General features: G+C 40.7%; 1 protein-coding gene across 3 annotated transcripts in view; it reads right to left on the reverse strand.

The window, feature by feature from the left end:
• PPP6R2 (protein phosphatase 6 regulatory subunit 2) overlaps nucleotides 1–19,948 on the reverse strand; it is a 112,832-nt gene that overhangs the window by 85,525 nt on the left and 7,359 nt on the right. For all 3 annotated transcript variants that reach the window (XM_051962600.1, XM_051962598.1, XM_051962599.1), the window contains exon 2: nucleotides 981–1,098. The gene's annotated coding sequence lies outside the window, so the exon portion shown is untranslated. The remainder of the gene's footprint in view (nucleotides 1–980; nucleotides 1,099–19,948) is intronic.

The following is a 19,948-nucleotide window of genomic DNA, read 5'->3' on the forward strand; positions in this document are numbered from 1 at the left end:
TCCCGTGGTAACATAAGCATTATCCTTTTCTCTCCTCCCATCCTTTTCTCACCTCTGCCCTGTGGACCCCATGCCTAGAGTTCTATCATTCACTCTGCCTCCTTCCTTCAAAATCTGGCCCAAATGCCATATATGACACACAAGAAGCTTTTCCCAGGCCCTTCAATGTTAGAAGCACCTCTTTTCTCTGAAATTACCTGTTATCTACTCTCCCTAAGTGTCTTGCATGTACAAAGGTATGCACATGGCGCCTCTCCCATTAGAGTGTAAGCTCCTAGAGGACAAGGGTTGTTTTTGCTTCTCCTTTGCATACCCATCTTAATAAATGAATGTTGTTTAACTAACTTTCTGGTTCTACCTTCCTGGAAATTAATTGTTTGGGTAGGGGGAAAAAATAAAGGAGAAAAAGGCCTATGATTCCAAATGCCCCACTAGAACACCACCCAGGCTGCTTTGAAGCTTGCCCAGCCAGAAGCTGCCTCAGCCTCACCTCAGTTTACCAACATATCTTTAATTATTAATCAGGGTTTTCAGATACCTACAATAATAAGCCATAAGTCAAATTCACAAACTGGACTAAACAACACTGAGTGAGGTAAATAGCCCTGATTCCTCCTCCTGAAGCACTTTAAGACTTGCCGAGTACTTTCCTCTGAACAGCACCATGAATTCGGCAAAACAAGGTTGAGGAAGGGGAGCTCAGGAGAGTGAAGTGGCTCCATGTCCTAGCTGACCCGAGACATCCAAAGCAATTCTTCCAAGGCCAAGGAGCCACCACACTCTGCTGCCTCTCCAAGATAGTCAGTGTTTCATAGGATCAAGCCCAACACGGCCAAAAAGACACCAATCTAGCTGTAATCTTCCAAAATATCATTGGTATAGGCAGCAGCACTGCCAAGGGCCTGACATGCCAGGGTCCTGGCAGGTGAGATATGTACAACAAGACAGCTAATCATGGAAGGCTAAGGGACTTCTCGTACCTTCCGGAGAAACTTCTTGTTTCAAAGATGAAATCCTGTCCTCAGGCAAAGGAACATTTGGGTGATTTTGTGAGAGTATTCATTCACTCAGTGAAAGATTTCTCTCCAACCTCCTTGACTGAAAAACAAAAAGGAAAAAACATTTAAGTTTGACACAAGCAATCTTTAACTAATGAAATAAACCCCATGCCCAGAAGTTTTAACAACAGGTGGAACGACTACTTCTAAGGAACCGTAAGGATAAACTGTTGAACTATTGTCAAACTCCAAATCTGGGAAGGTAAAGAGTTCTCCTTAACTGTGAGATCTTCCAGTGAAGGAAGGGTGACCACTTCATAAAGCCACAAGATCTCAGAGGCAGAAAGAACTTTAAGAACCATTCAGGTCAAGTGGTATCTCTAAAAAAAAATCAACAATGTCGCTAATAAATGGTCATCCTGCTCTTGCTTCAAGAACTCAAGCGAAAGGGAATGCAAGAGAAAGAGGGAATGAAGGGGTGAGAGAGGGGAAAGATAGGAGGGAGGGGGAGAGAACACACCATCTCTCTAATGCTTTCAGATTTACAAAGTTCTTTACATTTATCATCTCTTTTGAGATGCCTCCCCCGCCAAGACATCCATTCCACACTTCCACTCTAATTGTTAGGAAGCACTTCTGTTGTATCAAACCTACATCTACCTTACTGTATCTCCAAACACTGCTCCTAATCTGGCCCCTGACATCAGGATGATATACCTAATCTCTCTTACATATAACAGCCTTTGAAGACACCTGCCATATCTCCCACCTTCTCTTCTCCAGTCTAATTATCACTAGTTTCTTTGACTGCAAGGAACAATAAGATATGAATACAAGAACAAGGTACCCTTCCCCACCATGACTGCCCTTCCCTGGACACTGAGGCACCACAAGCTAACTACAAAACTCTTAGGTATAACTTAACCCCAGAAAAGACAGTGGGATTATCATTCCGCACTTCTCACCAGATTGCACCCCATCAGGATCTCTTCCTGACTACCCCTCCAGGTCCTTATTATCAGCACCTATAAGAATTCAGCAGCCACTCCTGGACTCCCCACTTCTCATTGAGTACCACCTGGGGATCCTGAAACCGACCCCCCCCCCCAGCTCCTTATTAGACCTTAGTACTTGTAAGCCCCTCCCTCATCACCACCCTCTGCCCCTGGCCTGGCAGGTGGGGCCATGAATTCAGCCTCCACTTAAGAGATCGCAGCTCCCCCAACTCACTTCTCTCTGGCTGCCCTCCTCTAGGCCTTCTCAGACTCACTTCTCCAGCCTCCCCTTTCCTCTCCAACCTCCTTTTGTGGGTCTTCTCCCCCCAATGGACCATAAGCTTCTTTCCAGCAGGGACTGTCTTTTCTGCATTCAAGGCACTTGGCCTAGTGCCAGGCCCATGGCAGGTGCTTAATAACTATTTACTATTGAATGTCATCTCTTTCCCTCAGTACTTTAGGGCAGCCCAAGATCCGACCACACTGAATCATACTCAGTTCACAAGCCACTAACCCCTCCTGCCCAGAAACTCTGCTCTCTAGTCACACCTCCTCCAACTTTTACTTGTGAATCTACTGTTTTTATCCCAAGTCCATAAGCATTTATTTACACCTGTTCCTCTTCAATTCCATGCTGTTCAATGCAGTCCAGGGATCTCACCTGTCAAGATGAGATTGTGGGCCCTGACTCAAGTTATCCAGTGCATCAGCTCTCATTCCCAGCTTCTGGCTATCTGCAAATTTGATGAGCAGACCCTCCAGACCTTTCTCCAAGTCATCAATAAAGATAAAGAGGTTAAACAGCAGCCTGGGGCCCAGGACAGAGCCGTGGCCAATCACCCCTAGAACAGTCCACCCTTCCACAGTGACAAAAGAATCATAAATGCTTATGCTTAAAGAATCCAGCCACTAGACCTGCTTTATACCTCCCTAACCAAACTGGACTGACTCTGTGTGTGTGTGTGTGTGTGTGTGAGAGAGAGAATCTCATTCTCTTTCCCTCCTCTCTCTCTTTTTCTCTCTGTCACTTCTGACTCTCTGTCTCTGTAGCTATCTCTGTGTGTATCTGTCTATCTGTTGTTCCCCCCGACCCCCCAATCCCTTCCACAAGCAGAAGGTGTGAGTCTGGAAGAATGCTTTTATCAGCTAGTTCTGCCACAAGGTAAATTATCCTGTCAATCTAACTCATGGTGGAACCAACAAGATTACTTTATGATTTAGGGGTGAATTAGTCATTCGTCTAATAGCATTTGGCAAGGAATTGAAGTCACACTCACTGGCCTATTCCATTCGCTTTTCTTTTTGGAAGAGCAGGGCATTTGCTCTTCCCCAATCCTGTGACACTTCTTTCATTCACCACCACCTTGCAAAGATAAATGAGAGTAGCCCAGCCACTGTCAGGCATGTTGTAGAGGGGATTTTTGTGGACTTACAGGTTGGACTAGATGGCTTTTGAGCTCCCTTCAAACTCTGATATTCTGTGATTCTATGAGTCAAAAATACAGACAGGCAAATTTTATAAAACAAATCATTCCCCAACTGATACATGTTCAAAGGATATGAACAGCCAATTTTTAGATAAAGAAATTAAAACCATTTTTAATCATATGAAAAAATTCTCTAATCGTTATTGAGTGGAGAAATGCAAATTAAGATAATTCTGAAACCACTTCATACCTCTCAGATTGGCGAAGATGACAGGAAAAGACAGTAATAAAAATTGGAAAGGATATGAGAAACCTGGGACATTAATACATTGTTAGTGGAGTTCTGAACTGATTCAACCATTCTGGAAAGCAATATAGAACTATGCCCAAAGGATTATCAAACTGTACATATGATCCAGCAATGTCTCTACTGGGCCTGTATCCCAAAGAGATCATAAAGGAGGGAGCAGGACCCGTGCAAAATGTGCAAAATGTTTGTGGTAGCCCTTTCATAGTGGCAAGGAACTGGAAATTGAGTGGATGCCCATCAGTTGGGGAATGGCTGAATAAATTATGGTGTATGAATGTAATGGAGCATTATTATTATTATTACATATGATGGCATAAAAAACACTCTTGTTAAGAACATGAGTTATTAAAAAAAAAAAAAAAAAAAAGAACATGGTTGCAATTTGATTAGCCCAGGTTCATTCCCAAAAAAGCAAAGTCAGTCTGAACAATGGATGAGACCAATGGATGAAGTCTTTGACTCACAGAAATTCTCCCAAATCAATGTCTCTCCTCATCTGACCTTCTCACAACTGGTGCAATATCAGGTCACCCCTCCACCTCCTTCTCCACCAAAAGTTGGACTCTGCCCCTGGAACCAGTGAGGACTTTGCTAGGCCAGCTTTGACCTTACTCATCTGGCTAGGATCAGGCCAGCACAGAACTTCTGGGCCACCTCTGTGATCATCTCCTTTATGTGTTTAAATATTCTTCCCCATATTTGCTCACATTTGTATCTCCAGCACTTAGTACAATGCCTAGCACACAGCAAGTGCTATCTAGTTATCTACTTACCTACCTCCGCAGCTACTGTGGTGACACCTCCTACACTCCCTATCTCAATCTAAAAGTCTGACAGATCCCCACCTCCCCAGGCATCCCAGACCCAGAAGGGAGGGATGACCAGTGCTAGGCTTTTCATGGTCATGCACTCTCATCCCTCCCAGGCTCCACATGAAGGAGCCACAGATCCACAATATATTTTGTGTATCAAATCGGTGATTCTAGCAATATTAATTACAGTTAGAAGGGATGAGAGTGAGACAAGAGCCTGGCCAAGTAACAGGTACTCAAAAGCTACAAAAGAACTAAAATACAAGAAAAAAGCTGAGAGATGGAATGTCTTATTCATAGCACTGGATGGAAGAGTCTGTAGGGGAGAGTAGAGTGTAAGAAGACTGGGAAGGCAGGAGTGGGGTAGGCTAGAAAGGGACATTAAGTCAAACAGAGCATTTTATATTTGACTCAAGAGGTGACACAGAGCCCCAGGAGTTTATTGCTTCTTTCTGTATCCTAAGCACTTAGTAGGTGTTTCCTTTGGAATGAGAAGGGCCCAGAGACTAAGCTGGGATTTGCCAGAGATAGAACAGTGAGAACCGAGCTGCTAGCCAGCAGCAGCAGAGGCAAACTTGTCCATCCACCCAGCTCAGCACACACTACCAGGCCTGAGAACCTCTCTAGAGAAACTGCTCTAAGTCTGAACCCACTCTCCCCAGGGACTGAGAGGAGAAAGGGGCCAGTGAGCCCCAGGTATGAGGAAACATATTTGTGATCACTCTTTTCATAGTAAATAATGCTCTGTTAAAGCTATGATTGTTAATGGCTTAACAATGAAACTGGTAGGCTAATCACTAGTGAGTAAAGTGGGAACTGTATCCCAAGGAAATCATAAAGAAGGGAAAAGCATCTACATGTACAAAAATGTTTGTAGCAGCTCTTTTTGTGTATCAAAGAATTGGAAAATGAGTAGATACCCATCAACTGGGAAATGACCGAATAAGCTGTGATACATGAATGTAATAGAATGTTATTGTTCTATAAAAAAATGAACTAGCTGATTTTAGAAAGGCCTGGCAAGACTTACACAAACTGACACTGAGGAAAACAAGCAGAACCAAGAATACATTGTACACAATGACAGCAGGAATGTGAGATGATCAATTATGAAAGCCTTAGTTCTTCTCAGTGGTTCAGTGATCCAAGGCAATTCCAATAGACTTTGAATAGAACATGCCATCTGCATCCAGAAAAAGAACTAAGGAGACTGAATGTAAATCAACACATGTTATGTTCACTTCTTTTTTCTGTTTATCTCTTCCATGGTTTTTCCCTTTTGTTCCAATTTTTCTCTCCCAACATGGTTCATAAAGCAACGCGCATTAAAAATAAATACATTTTTAAGGGAAAAAAAAAAGTGGGAAGAAATGGAGACTTGAACCAATGGCATTACAGTATCCTTGAGGCGCCCTAGGACCCTAATGTGGCCAGTCTTACCCTAGGAAAGTGAATCTAGAGTCATAGCTAAACATTTTTCCCTCTGGAGTATTGCACAAAAAGGTCAACACCACTGTTCTTAAATTTTCTTTCTGCTGACCTTATTTCTCATTTCTCCTCTGATCAATGGAAAAAATAAAAATAATAATGATACTCAGAGGCAGATGCTGTATTTGGAAGTCATGTTCTATTTATTGCCCCATTCAGGATTGTACCTAAAGCATAATTTTGTTTTTTGAGCTAAAGTTAATCCCCAAAGTGGTCAAGCTCAGGTGGAGATAGAACCAATTCAAGAGAGACAGTCTGAAATTTCAGTAGCATTCAGATCAAACTCTCAACTTTTCTTTTCAACTTGAAAAGACAGAATCAGCAAAAAAGGCCTCTAAGTAGGGTACACTCAGACTTCAACAGAAAATGTAATTTTCTAATAGCTCAAAATAAGAAAGCACATACAAATAAACTTTCAAAACTATAATCATATATCTTAATTTGCTCCATCAGTAACATAGCCCTATTCACCTCAATAATGTCTCCTGACAGAATAAAACATAGCCTGACATGCCAGTATTTGAGTGACACTTTACATTTCTAGTAGCATTATTATTTGTGCTCATTTTGAATGAAATATGCATTTATTAAGCCTTTACTATGCATCAGGCACTGCCCTAAGTACCAGGGATATACTAACAAGCAAAAAGAAAGAAAATTCTTGCTCTCAAGGAAGGAATGCTTTCATACTAATGAAAGCAGGCAAGGTTTCAGTTGAGAAAATCAGGAACAGGGCCAAGAGAGGAATAAAGGCAGACTGTCTTTCAAAAGATGGAAGACCCAAAAGAAACTCATCAATAGGGATGGAGCCATGGTTACCAGGTTGCCTGGACAGTGGGGAAAAGAGGGCAAGTAACATCAACTGCTCTTGTGTTATACAGGACAGGATCCCTCCTTTCTGGGGAGCACCAGAGCCACAGGCCCAAAGCTGCCCCACTTGAGAAGAAAGAGGCAGGACACCTTCTGGAGAGCAAGGATTAGTTTTGTTTTACCTTTATATCTGACTAAGGCTGACACAAAACTTAGCATATAATAGGAATTTAATAAATGTTGCTTGACTTGACTTGCAGACTAGTCAAGCAACTAAATGAATGATTTATTTGGAAATGGTTGAAAGGAGCAATAAAGCTTATCTTTATGTCATACTTGAAGGTTGGCAAAGCCCTTTCTTCTAAATCATGTGATGAAGTATCTTTTTGGTCGCTTTTAAGTCCTACGAAGCCTCTTTTCTGGTTAAAGTAAGCCAGGGGCTGAGCTGAGATTCATATTCAGCTTCTCTGGCTGTTCCACTCCACTAGGATTTCTCTTAGCCAATCTTTCCAAAGATCAAGCAGCTCGGGAAATCTCCTTCCCTGGGGTCCAAATGGTAAATGTTACCCATTTCTTTAAAATAATTATGTCTCTGTGAGTCTGAAAAATGAGGCAAATGGTTTCTTCTCATCCTGTTAAAGTCATTGTCCCTGACAAATGGTGTCATTTATCTCATCAAAATTTGTGTGCAAAATGAGTAAGCTGAGACCCAGAATGCACGCAGACCGAATTGCAACAAAAAAACATCAAACACCTGAAGACCACTAGAACACAGCCAACAACAGAATGCCTGAGCCATCCAGCAAATGCCTTGTGTGAGGGAAACACGGCCCAGGAGCCAGGTACAGGAACCTTCTGAGGGAACCTTTCCAGTACTATGCTGTCATGATTCCGTCGCCCCTGGCTCACCAACAGACAGAACAGCCGAGTCTATTCCCTTTCATGTCCACACCAATCCACCTCTGACTTGTTAGGACCCTGACTGCAAAGTTAACTTCCAAGCTCAGCTCCCAGAGGAAATCCAACTGGACCATCCTAGGTGCTAGCACCCACCTCCTCTGAAGTCACTTTGTACGGCATTTGCCCAAACATCTTGCTTCCTCCTCCCTCCCCCACCCCCCTAAAATAGAAGTTCCTTGTGGACAGGAACTGTTCTATTTTTGCAACCCCTCTGTTAACCACAGTGTCTGCCCTTAATTCATTAATTAGGTCCTTGATCTGTGCTTGTTGAACTGAAGAAATGAAAAGGCTTCAAGAAGCAAAATAGAGATTTCCTTTGTCTGTTGTCAAAAAGCCATGTTCTCTCCAAATCTAATCAACTGGGACCAAACCGTCCCTGAAAGGGTCAAAGACCCCCAGCTTGTACTCCAAGCTTTTCTTCAGTCACATGTGGCTGGCATTTTGTGTGTTTTCTGTGTGTTTGCTCTTTGAAAGCTCCCCATCTCTGAAGACCAATTCTTGCTCACACTCCAGAAAAAAAGGAATGGAAAATGGCAGAAATTAGTCTCAAGGAGCCTCCAAAACAAAATCATAACTCTTCTGAGGAAAAGAAAACAGTCCAGGAAGAATTTTACAAAAACTTTCATTTGACAGAAAGGATTTCAGTCAGCAATAACAGCCAAATGCTCAAGTATGATATAATGTCCAATGGAGAGAATGGCTTAATAGCAATACTGTTACTCCAAGCTCCAATGAGACTCAAAAGCTCAAAATGGTAACAAAGTCAAGGTAAAACCAATTAAAAGAATAAGCTTCCATATTTTTGCCTTGGAAGATGCCCTAGAATGCTGGGGAAATTCTGTCTGATACCTATTTCTCTAATAAGATGTAATGATGACAACTGTGGAAATAAGAAATCATACTTACAAAGTGCTTTGGGATTTACAAAAGACTTTGCTCACAATGTTACTTGGAAATAAAGGCCAAGTTCAATTATCCTCCCCCACTTCCTTCCCAAGGAGGAAACAGAGGTTCAGAGTAGCTTATGTGCACAGTCATAGGATAAGTAACAAGTTGAGGGAATATTTGTGGGGTGCTTTAAGGCATGTACCAATATGATCTCATGGATCCTCATAAGCACCCCAGGAAGTTGCACATTGAGCATTCTTATTTTACAGATGAACAAACGAAGATCACCCAGCTAGTGAACCCCAAGGGCTCTGGCGCCCCTTAGAGGCCCCATTATTGAGTCCGGAAGTAGCAGAATCCCTCCCCCAAGCAGGTCTTGTGCTTAGGGAAGCACATGGGGCCTGGGCCATGGCTCCTGGAGTGGAGCACTTTGGAGATTGTGCCTTAGTTAAAAAAAATCTGATTGAAGAGTTCAAGCGTGAGAGAGTTGGGGTGAAGGGAAATGGGAAGGCCCGGACTTCATAGTCCCTTCTACGTCTGCGGGCACACCAGCTCCATGCCAGTGAAGGAGCCTTCTCTGCACCCATTTCTGCAGGGCACAGAATAACGATCTAACTTAGTTCCAGTCCTTCAGAGCAAGGTCTCAGCAGAAGAGTTTACATTTCACTCCCATCACTTCTCAAGCATTTTCTGTGCTGCTAGTTTCCTGAGCTCAGCCTTTTCACTTTGACCTCCATACCTTAGCACAGGCTGTCCCTGTGACTGGAATACACTCCCTCACTTTCCCCATTGGAATCCTCAGCTCATCTGCTAATATCCACGAAAAGCCTCTCCTAGTGATTAACCTTCTCTTCCCTTAAATTACATTGTTATTAATTTAGCTATCAAAGACCATTATTCCCTAAAGAGAACATCTAAGCGCCAAGGATGGAAAGAGCTGTTTCCAGGTTCTCTGGGTCTGGCACATATATAACTACTTGTTCTGTACGCAGTAGGTGTGTCATAAATGCTTGATGAATGGAATTTGTTAAAAATGAGATTTAAGGGAAAAATCTGCCCTAGTTTCATGAGTTTGATTATTTTTGTTTCTATTAAGATTATAATTTTTTTAATTTATAAATTTTAGAAAACAAGGCCAAAGATGGTAAAGATCACCCTGGAAGGGGGAAGACTGTGCTCAAAGTTATTGTTTGCTATTTATTAAATATTCTACCTCATTTCAATAAGGGTTGGCAGGGGGTGAGAGATGGAGAGGACAATATGTAAGATTCTGCCCCTTGAGTTGAATATTTATTTCATTAGTTCTTTTAATAGCAGTTATTAAGTATAAAATTAAGTAACATAAGTCAACCTCCTTCCTGATATCTCTGAGTAGCCTAAGCCTTTCACACTTCAATACTATACCTAGACCTACCTGAAACAATCCACTTTCCTAATTTCTTCTTCATCAAAACTTGCCTTCAAGATCTTTTTTTTCTATTAGAAAACATAAAAACTGACTGATGCTACTGTGCTCTATGGAGAATAATTTGAAATTAAAGGTGCATCCAATCCAACCCATAACTGAAGAAGAATCTCACATTAAGCTCCCTAACAATTGGTAGCCCTACCTCCACTTGAAGACATCCAGCACGGTGGACCAACTACTTCCTTCAGCAGCTTGTTGTCCCTCTGGAAAGCTTGAAGAAGTCTTTCTTAACTTCAAATCTCAATTTGCCTCAATCCATATACTGCTCCCCATTCTAGAACAAGTCTGCTCTGCTTTCTTCAAGTACCTGAACACACTCTCTCCTGTGATTCCTGTGTTCTCTACATACCTAGGGACTACATACTCCCTTTTCGTTCAACTGACTTAAATTCAAGATTCATCTTCATCTGGTTGATCCCCTCTGAAAAACCTCTAGGCAGAGCCAATATAATTCCTAAGCTACGGTGTCCAAAAATGAACATGGGATTCCACACAGGTTTTGACCCAGGAGAAGTAAAGCAGGGCTCTCATCTCCTAATTCCTAGAAGACATACTTTTCAATGTAGCCAAAAAGCACATTAGATCATATCTGACTGACCCCATGATATTTTTTAAATAAACTGCTATCTAGCCATCCTTCTCTGACCTAATGAAGTTGAATTTTTTAATTCAAATGAAATACTTTAAGTTCATTAAATTCTATTTTGTTCAATTTGGCCCAGTGTTCTAAGCTGTCAAGATCGTCATGAAATCCCAGTAGAGATATTCCAGAGATTTTTGCCTGGCCCAGGGCTAAATAGCATTGGTATCAGTACATTTTATAAAGATGTAATAGTATAGTTATCAAGGTAGCTACTCTTCCCAGCTCTGTGTAATCTGCAAATATGATATTCAGACTATCACATCTTCATAAAATGTACTGATACAAATGTTAAACAGCCCAAGGCCACATGCAAATCCCTAGGGTATATTCCACTGGAAACATCCTTACAAATAGATATCTAAAATTCATGGCTTCTTTTTATGAGTCCAGTCATTTACCAGTTTCAAATCAATCTCAATTATCTATGTGAAGAAATCCAAATTATATTCCAGTCTCAGAAATGTAAGTTTCTGTTTACTTCGATTTCCTGATCTTAAAGAAGAAAATAATAACAGTAAATCCTACTTCCCAGGGTTGTTGTGAGGATTAAAATGACAAATGAGTGTGGATGACTACTTCACTAATATATCATAAAATTCAAGTTGTTTCCTCAGTTATTAATTATCCACCATATTATCACCCAGTCCATACCTCTTCTAATCTCTTCACTAGAAGAGCATGACAGAGTTTATCAAATGTTCCACTAAAAAACAGGAAAACCAGATTCACGATGAGTATTCCTTGAATTAAGAGCCAACTAATCCTGTCCCAAAAGAACAAAAAGTTAGTCTGACAAAATAGCACAGCAATTAGCTGCTCTCTTATTATCGTCTTACCCTGGTTATCCACTTGCTGTTAGTCTAAACTTTATGATCCTATAATGGATATAAGCAATAGTTTATCTATAGAGTGATGAAGTGATCTGCCCAGGGTCACACAGCTAGTAAATGTGTGAAGCTGGGAACTGCCACAGAGAAGAATTGATATTCTTGGTGAAGTTAGGCAGCCCATGGCATTCATTGCTCCCTTTTCTAGAGGCTCACTAGTCATCCCTTAAATAACTTCTAAATGCAGTCCAGAACAAAATCAAGCTCAATGACCTTGAGTGTCATCTCCTTGTTGAAACCCAAGGTAACATCTGCCTTTCTTCTCCAATAGCAGGCTTTCATCATCCACAGCCTTCTGACAACCTCTGACAAAGCTACAGTCACTTCCAAAGATTCTTTCATTACCAATAAGGTCATACTTCTGGGACAGGGGACTTGGAACTCAACCACAGCAGTTAGCTGCTCTCTTATTATCTTCTCACCCTGGTTATCCACTTGCTGTTAGTCTAAACTTTATGATCCTATAATGGATATAGGCAATAGTTTATCTATAGAGTGATGAAGTGATCTGCCCAGGATCACACAGCTAGTAAATGTGTGAAGCTGGGAACTGCCACAGAGAAGAATTGATATAAAGTTAAATCAGCAGAGCTAAAAAGAAAAGACTACAACAATGGAAACTGAAAAAAATCACACACACACACACACACACACACACACACAAATTAAACAAACAAACAAAAACTGAAAATAATGTTGCAAAATTACAAAGAACAAGCTGGCCCCAAAGAAGAGATACTCTTCCTACTCTTATTCAGAGGTTGGAGGTCCACGAGTGTGGAATATTACATACAATGTCTGTATATTGCAACAACAAGATTATGGAATGATTAACTATGATGGACATGGCTCTTTTCAACAGTGAGATGATTCAGGCCAATTCCAACAGACTTGTGATTGAGAGAGCCATCTACATTTACATGACTGTGGGTATTGAGTCTGTATCACAACATAGTTTTTGCACCTTTGTTGTTGTTTGCTTGCTTTTTTTTGTCTTTCATTTTTTTCCTCTTTGATTTTTCTTGTGCAGCATGATAATTGTAGAAATATGTTTAAAGAACTGCACATGTTTAATTTACATTAGATTATTTGCTGTCTAGGGGAAGAAGGAAGGAAGGAGGGAGGGAGAAAAATATGGAACTCAAAAAGTTTTGCAAATTACATATAATGTCAGGGTTTTTTTTATTTTTACAGATATTGTTTTAGCTGATTTTTTTTTTTTCATTTTTGTCTTTAAAAATTTTTTGCTACAAGGAATGGCTCTCTGAGAAAAGGAAGAATGCTGGGGGAAATCTAGATGATATAAAAAAGAGATATCTCTTTTAAAAAGGAGAAAGAAACGATAAAATTAACTCTTAAGAAGTTTGGACTTCTGAAGAAAGCTAAGAAGTGAATTTGGAAGAGGGAGAAACTTAGGGGAAAAAAACCTGAGAATAAGTTGAGAAAAATGGAGCACCAAAGAATACAGATTTAATCCTGGGGGGTGGGGGGAATGTAAATGGCAAGACAAAAAAAAATGTCATAAAAACAAATTGGCAAAACAAGAGCTTAGTGAGAAAAGGGAAAGGAAAGACTGTGGACATCAAGAGTTAAGAAATAGCTCCAAATGTCAATCCAAGGTCCTTATAAGTTAAATTGTTCAAAAAAACAAGGCAAAGAACTTCAGTCTGTGTGGGAAGCACTGATAATTTTAAGGCAATTTGCACTGAATGTCCTACTTTCTCCCACATTTGTCTTTTGGTAACAGCCAAATGGCTGCCATCTAGGTTCCAAGTAGGCTGGTCTTTTTCCCAAGAGGAGAAGGTGAAGGGATACTAGGAACTCTCTCCACATTCAAAGTATTCAGGAATAAAAGTATTTCTGAGATAGTCATTTTATTTTTCTCTCAGTTTCAACTGTAAAATGGGAATCATAATAGTACATCCCTCCCAGGCTGCCTGAGAGGATCAATTGAGAAATTATTTGTCAAATGCTTGACACAATATGTCCATCAATTGGAGAATGGTTGAACAAGTTGTGATATGGTGATATGCTATAAGAAATGATGAGCAGGATGCTTTCAGAAAAACCTGGAAAGACATGAACTGAAGCAAAGCAAAGTAAGCAGAACCAGAACACTGCATATATTAATTAACAATATTGTATGATGATAAACTGTGAATGACTTAGCTTTTCTCACAAATACAATGATCCAAGATAATTCCAAAGAACTCATGAGGAAAGATGCTAACCACCTCCAAACAAAGAACTGATGGAATCTGAATGTAAATTGAAGCATACTTTTTTTTTTTTTTGCTTTATTTTATTGGGCTTTTTTTGGTCTCAATTTTCTTTTACAATATGACTAAAATGGAAATATGTTTTGTATGACTGCAAATGTATAAATTTAATCATATAGTTTGCCTTCTCAGTGAGGGAGAAGAGGGGCAGTAAGACAATTTAGAAATTCAAAATTGTTTTTTAAAAAAAGTTAAAATTGTTTTTATATGTAATTGGGGAAAAGAAAGCATTAAAATTAAAAAAAAAAAAAACCAGTACAGTACCTGGCACACTGTAAGCATTATTATTAATATTGCTATTTCTAAAGGGAAAAAAATGGAAATGGGATTTCAGTAGGGGGAAAAAAGGGTCTGAGGTGGAGAAATTGATCCTTGTGAAGAAATTGTAAAGTGGAAAAATGTCACACACAGAAGGGAAGTGAAGCAAGAAGCCAAGTCTACATGGGGTAGAGCTAAAAACCAAATTTGAGGCTCAAGAAGGGCACTGGATGTTCTGAGGAGGAAGTAGTTGACCTCCAGTGAAATAATGTAGCCACTTAAGCTTTTTGGTGAAAGAGCATCCAAGAAGGATCAAAGGAAGAATTGAAGAGCAATAAATAATGGCTGTAGACTCTCTTGTTTAGGGGAAACAAAGGCAGCAGTTTATGAACAAGGTAACAGCAATAGGGAAGTCTATTATCTTCTCAGGGTATGGAGGAATGAATGGATACATGGAGAGATGCACGGAGGGATGGATTGATACAGAAGTATGGACAGAGAGATGGGTGGATGATGAAACCATCTCTACCCTCAAAGAGCTTTCATTTTTTTTAATTAAAGCTTTTTATTTTCTAAATATATGAATAATTCTCAACATTCACCCTGACGAAACCCTATATTCCAAATTTTTGTTCTCCCTCCCTTTCCCCAAAACCTCTCCCAGATGGCAAACAATCCAATATATGTTAAACATGTGCAATTCCTCTACACATATTTCCACAATGATCATGCTGCACAAGAAAAATCAGATCAAAAAGGAAAGAAATGAGAAAGAAAATAAAATGCAAGTGAACAACAACAAAAAGAGTGAAAATACTATGTTGTGATCCACACTCAGTCCCCACAGTCCTCTCTCTGGGTGCAGATGGCTCTCTCCATCACAAGATCATTGAAACTGGCCTGAATCACCTCATTATGGAGAAAGCCACATCCATCAGAAGTGATCATCATATAATCTTGTTGTTACCATGTACAATGATGTCTTGGATTTGCTCATTTCACTCAGCATCAATTCATGTAAGTCTCTCCAGGCTCTCTGAAATCATCCTGCTGACAGTTTCTTATAGAACAATAATATTCCATAACATTCATATATCATAACTTATTCAGCCATTCTCCAACTCCCAAGGGGGATGGGCATCCACTCAGTTTCCAGTTTTTTGCCACTACAAAAAGGGCTGCCACAAACGTTTTTGCACATGTGGGTCCCTTTCTGTCCTTTATGATCAAAGAGCTTACATTCTAACGGAAGAGATAATACTTATGAGTGGTGGCCAGGAAGAAGGCATAGAAGAGATATGGAGGCAATTGTCACATCCTTTCCCATAGCAACATATGTATTAATTTAATTGCTGTTCCCAGAGCAAGAAATGGAAAACTTGGGGCAAAGTAGGTAGGGCAGACAACAAAATGTCCCAAGTACTGGGGCTCCTGGCAGATGCTGAGACACAGAAAGAACAGACCTCACTTGTTAGTCACTCACAGATCTGGACAGTTCAGTCCTGGGGTAGAAATCCAAAGCTGCGTGATCCTGGCAGTCTGGATTTCCTAGTGGATGGCAGGATTGAGATGCAATTAAGATGCCACAAAGAGTCTTCTCAGTCATGTAAAACAGATGCCCACCAGTCACTTCTGGTGACTCATATGAGGAAAACCAAAAGAGACAACGCAGCAAGAAACCTCCAAGGGAAGTACCAGGGACCTCTGCCTAGCCCAATAGTGATAAATGTTATTAATGCCTTTTTAAAAAGGCATAGCTGCCCATGAATTGAGGAATGGCTGAATAAGTTATGGTATGTGAAAGTAATGGGATATTATTGCTCTATAAAAAATGAACAAGCTGATTTTTGAAAGCTCTGGAAAGATTTACACGAACTGATGCTGAGCAAAACAAGCAGAACCAGAAATATATTGTACAAAATAATAGCAAGATTGTGCCATGATCAACTATGAATGACTTGATTCTTCTCAGCAGTTCAGTAATCCAAGACAATCTCAATAAACTTTGGATAGAAAATGCCATCTGCATCCAGAGAGAGCACTGTAGAAACTTATTTTTCTTTTTCTTCTGTTTTTTTTTCTCTCAAAGTTTTCCCCTGTTGTTTTGATTTTTCTCTTGCAACACAATTCAGAAGAAAATGTGCATTTTTTTTAAATGAATGTACATGTATAACCAAAAAAAAGCAATATAAAAATAATAACAGAGAAAAAGATTAAAATAAAATAAAAATAAAAAAGGCATAGCTTGCATGTCCATCTTGACCTACAGCTGGAAGGAACAGCATCTAAATCTAAGGACAGAATTAGAATCTAAAAAGATCCAAAAAGCCAGGCAAGAGCATTAAGCTGAATCAAAGAAGATGAAGTTCTACAAGAGTACATGGAAATCTTTCCTCTTGGGTTCAGTCCAAATTGGAGGAGGCATGGTTAGGCCAGCCCCTAAAGGGCTCATCCTTTTATTTCCTCCTCTTCATCTTCCCCCATATCAACCTCTGCAAGGTTTCCAGCTGGCACTGCTCTTTCCGAAGCTCCCAATGAGCTTCTTGGTCAAGCCCAAGGGCTCTTACAATCCTGATGCATACTGGTGCCCATCTTCTTTTGTAACTGGCTTTTGTGACTGGCTCTCCCCTGCTTCTCCTCCTTTTCTTCATCCATGTCAAATCCACCAACTAAATGTCCCACAGGCTCTGTCCTACAACCTCTTCTTTTCAGTCTAGACTCTTCCTCTTGGTGACTTTGTCAGCCCCCAGGAGCTCAATTCTCCTCTCTATGCAGAAGATCCCAGAAACTTCTTTATCCATCCCTAAGCAACAGTCACACAGCATGAAATGCATCTTGGAGACCATGAACTAGAGGTCCTGGCAAGCATCTCAAACTCAACAGAACCACAACAGAGCATATTGTCTCTTTCCTCCCAAGCCTTCTTTTGCTACCTACCTTCCCATCCTCCCAGTGCCTGCGGCTGGCAACCCAGGGCTCATTCTCAAGTGCTCCCTCTCACTCATCCCTCATGTGCATCCAATCTGCTGCCAAAGCCCGTTGCTTCTACTTCCCGCAATCTTGGCAAATCCATGCCTTCCTCTGCCCTCACAGAGAATGCCATAGTTCACCTCACAGCTTCTCACCTGGTTTCCCTGCTCATTCAAGTCTCTCCCCATGCCAGTCTAAACTCTAGTCAGGTACCTAAAGTGTATGTCTGACCACGGCAACATGCCGTCCCCCCAAACTTCTTCAATGAGCTCCTTTGATTCCCTATTAATATTGTATTATCATTTTAACTCCTCATAACCTGAGCTTTTTTTCCTTTTAAGACTCTAGATTTTACTCCTATATCAGCCTACCTGCTGTTCCTCAACCAGAATACTCCATTTCCTACCTCCATGCCTTTGCAACAGCAGTCCCTCATATGTGACATGTTCTTCCCCTAACTTTCATTTCAAGAGCTTTCCTGGCTTCCTTCCAGCCCCAGGCAGCTTTTTCTGGTTGTCCTAGATGAATGCTGCCACCTTCCCTTCTCACGTTACTTTCCTTCTCTTCTGTGTGCATCTTAACATATGTAGTTGTCTGCATCCTTAGAATAGAAGCTCCTTGAGGACAGAGATTATTTCTGCCTTTCTTGATATTCCCAGTGCTTAGTATAATACCTGACACATGTATAACCAGAAAAAAAAAGCAATATTCTGTTTTTGTATTTGATCCTGATGTTGAGTGTTATTAAAGCCTATTGAATTCTTTTCGTGGGGTTATCTAAGCAAAGACACTAAAATCGTTTACCATTTTCTTCTCTAACTCATTTTACAGATGAAGAAACTGAGGCAAACAAAATTAAGTGACTTGTTCCGGGTCACACAGCTAAGAAGTGTCTGAAGCCAAATTTGAAATCAAGTCTTCAAGACTCCAGGCCTGATGCTCTATCCCCTACACCACTTAGTCCTACCTAACACATAATAAGCATATAATTCTGGCTGAATGACGTTTGACTGAAAATAAATGTAGGAAAAAACAAATGCAATAATGGCAATATTAGTTGTTAGTATAAGAGAGTTAGTATTTTTATATGGCACTTTAAGGTTTGTGAAGCACCTTACAAAGCATCCCATCTGATCCTCATGTTTTAACTCTGAGGCAGAACTATTATTTTTATCCCCATTTACAGAGGAGGAAATGAGACTGAGAGAGGTTAATTGATTTGCCTAAAGTCATCCAGCTAGAGTGGACCCCCAGAGGAATAGCCTCTTTCCTTCACATTCCAAAACATACCACCTGGATAAAAAGAAACAGGTGAAGATTCAAGAACTCCCAAGCTTGATCCAAAAGTATGGCATAGCAATGACAGATGGGAACTTCAATTATCGATACATCTGCTGGAGTCCCAGTAATGCTAAAAGCCGAGCAGCTCATCCTGGCCACTACACTAGGACTGGATAAATCACTTCATTATTTGGGGTAAGCTTAATGTTTCCCAAGCCCAATGTCTCACTACCTAAGAAAAACATTCATGGCACATGGGCACAAGGGATCTGAGTTACCCAGAAATCTCTGGTCTATTTTATTTCTTAACCAAGAATATTTATTTCTCAACATCGTTCTCACAAAATTCCAGTGGCTTTAATAACACTCAACATGAGGATAAAATACAGAGCTCTCTATTTGGTATTGAAAGCCTTTTCTCAACCCTCTCTAGCCTGCCTCCCTGCTACCCACACCCAGATCCAGGCCAAATGGTCCTTGCTAAATGACATCCCACTTTCTAGTACTGTACCTTCCTCCCCTTTGCCGGGAGTCCTTTCCTGAGTCACCCTCAGCCATCAGGACCTCCTAACCACATGGAATCAACATACTTTTCTATCTCCAATATGTATACATGTTGACTCCCTGACAGAATGTAAACTCCTGGATGGCAGAAACTGTTTCCTTTTCTCTTTGCATCCCCAGCACCTAGCACAGCACTTGTCTGCTGTCCATGCCTAAAAATGCCTCTTGTCCCATGCCTTAATAATAATGACACCCTTCAAAGTGAAGGATCCACAAAGGAAAAGTTCTAGACCAGACTTCCGTTTGCTGGAGTGGGCCTGGAGGAAGTAACACTTCTACTCAGACTTGAGACAGAGAAGCAAGCTGAGTATATCACACTCTAGGTTTGGGAAGTTGATTTCAAAGAGTTCAGAAGGAGGCTAGTTTGGATGCCACCGACAAGTAAGCCCAGGAGAGAGGAGATGCTCTTGAGAATGACCCTGAAGTCATGATGAGAAACATCTGATGTGGAACGGAACCCATGTCTGAACTGTCAGGGGGCAAAGAGAAGTGCACAGGGAATTCAACAACCAAGTTAGATTTCTTTTTAAAGATATAGACAGAACACAAGAGCAAGAGCAGATAACAAAAGGATGAGTGGATAGAGCCTTGAAAGATTCTACAGATATTGTCAGGAATGCTAAGGCTCAGAATGATGGCTAAGGACAACAAAACAGGATATTTTAGAAAGCTATGTCGGATGAAAGGGAGTATCAAAAAAGGGATGGGACTGCTGCTCAGGGTGACTGGGACATGCATTTTGCTTCTACAGTTTCTCTGCTAAAGAAAATGACCTTTGCACTGAAAATGTGAGAGCCAAAATGAGATTTCATACTCAAAAGAAGTAAAGAGACAAAAAGAAAGTAGATGGCTGCCACTGAAGAATTCCAGGACCTTAGCCGAGGTGAACCACCTCCTTGCACACTGAGAG

Source organism: Antechinus flavipes, chromosome 5, assembly GCF_016432865.1.
Source record: "Antechinus flavipes isolate AdamAnt ecotype Samford, QLD, Australia chromosome 5, AdamAnt_v2, whole genome shotgun sequence".
Classification (NCBI taxonomy): domain Eukaryota; kingdom Metazoa; phylum Chordata; class Mammalia; order Dasyuromorphia; family Dasyuridae; genus Antechinus; species Antechinus flavipes.